The sequence below is a fragment of the Mandrillus leucophaeus genome, unplaced genomic scaffold (assembly GCF_000951045.1).
Source record: "Mandrillus leucophaeus isolate KB7577 unplaced genomic scaffold, Mleu.le_1.0 Scaffold184, whole genome shotgun sequence".
In the NCBI taxonomy this organism is placed as follows: domain Eukaryota; kingdom Metazoa; phylum Chordata; class Mammalia; order Primates; family Cercopithecidae; genus Mandrillus; species Mandrillus leucophaeus.
This window is the reverse complement of record NW_012101854.1, coordinates 1,773,793-1,775,720: the sequence shown is the minus strand read 5'-3', so window position 1 is coordinate 1,775,720 and position 1,928 is coordinate 1,773,793. Positions and strand designations below refer to the sequence as shown.

The window sequence follows — 1,928 nt, the reverse complement described above, 5'->3', positions numbered from 1 at the left end:
TTTGTGAAGCTTTAATGAGAAAAAAATTGAATAAAGAAATTATTCAAATAATGGAAATAATGGATTCTTCTCTTTAAACTTCTCTTTTGTAACTGATTTTCTTAAACTTCATATTAACAAAGCTCTTCCCTTTAAACAATTTCACAGTTGCCACTAAGTGAGATAACCAGATAATTTTTGGAATCGGTTGACTTCATTATGCCTCATATTATGAATTATATTTATGAATGAAATAATCCTGCAGAAAAGTTGAAGAGTGGTTGTCTATATGGCTAAAGTCAAGTAAAAATGCCAATAAAATGTTTGAAAAATATACTTTGGATATATGAGTAAAGCAGGTACTTGACATTCCAATTGTACCTTTTTTTTTTTTTTTTTGAGTTTAACTTATTTATTTAAGCCATCTCCTGCCACAAGCAAAGGGATGGAAGATCAGGATACCAGTCATCATCTGATACAAGTAAAGAAGGTGAGCTTAAGGTCTGCTATAATTTTTCTGGTCCATGTGCAAAGCAATGGTCCAAACCAGTGCTGTGGTCCCCGGTGCCCGGGTAGTGGTCTGGATTCTCTTCATCTTCGTAACCAGTTGGAAGTGGATTCACGTGAGGGTTGTGGAATAGAGTAGGGTTACCATCTCCCCAGGGAAACGGCTTGGTCCTGATGCGAAGATGGGGTAGGGTATGAACTTAGGTCTCTGGTGCTCTCCGTGGTGTGACTTCAGGAACACATTCAGCATGCTGCATGCTACTTCCGGGAGCACGAGGAAGTAGGTGAGGGCCTTCCACGTGCTAGCTGAGCCCCCCTCGCCATTGGAGCCCCTCGACAGAGGCCACCCCAGCTGTGGGCGGGACCAACCCAGCAACCAAGAAACCCTGGACACAGCCGCTGCCTCCATTTTCGACCTGGACTCTGCAACTGTTAAAGTACTATTTTAAATCTCTACCCAATAGTTTCTATCAGTATGTATTTATAAAACAGATAAGAAAAAAACTCACTAGAAAGAGCTGCATAACAGCTCATTAAACCGGAGTTGCTCCATAGCTGTAACTGATGCTTTGAAACTGACGTGGCACAAACTGTAGTAAACTACAGTGAAAAAAGGAAGTTCAAAAACAAAAACTGTATTATTTATTTATTTATTTATTTATGGTATTCATGCTTTTCAGAACTAAGTTCTGAAGAGAAAAAAAAAAGTTTTAACAATTTTTTTTTTTTTTTTATTACCAACTTTAGTTCATACCATGTTAGTTTTAAATAGATGGTAGAGTTGATAAACTGCAATTTGTAAGGACGATGTGGAGCTCCTTACTACAGGCTGTGATTTTTTTATCCTATAGATGATCTGAATACTACTTGAGTTTAAATATCTTATTTTAAATATAAAGAAGGAATACTCTGTATTATTAAATTGAAAATAAATAAAACCAATTCTGGAAGAAAAAAACAATAACAAGTAAAATGTTTACATTTCTTTTATTAGGAATTAATGTGTATGGTTCACTTATCTTTTTTTGGTTGGGTTTTTTTTTTCTTTCTTTTTTTTTGGACAGAGTCTCACTCTGTCGCCCAGGCTGGAGTGCAGTGGCGCGGTCTCGACTCACTGCAAGCTCCGCCTCCTGGGTTCACGCCATTCTCCTGCCTCAGCCTCCCGAGTAGCTGGGACTACAGGTGCCCGCCACCACGCCCGGTTAATTTTTTGTATTATTTTAGTAGAGATTCACTTATCTTAACTGATACCTGTGATATTCATTCTCCTCTGTAGTCCACTATACTTAGTTCCCACGTACAATTGTTTATTTCTACTTATAGTATATATGAATGTGTATTATGTATTATTATATATAAGTGGCTGCTATATGAAGATATAAAATAAATGTATATCATATGTATGTGTGTATCTTTATATAACTCTGATTTGGTTCTAACTG

The 1,928-nt window shown here is 36.9% G+C and overlaps 1 pseudogene; it reads right to left on the bottom strand.

The window, feature by feature from the left end:
- Positions 1 to 485: 485 nt before the first annotated feature.
- Positions 486 to 895, bottom strand: LOC105538062 (annotated as a pseudogene).
- Between the last annotated feature and the right edge of the window lie 1,033 nt (positions 896 to 1,928).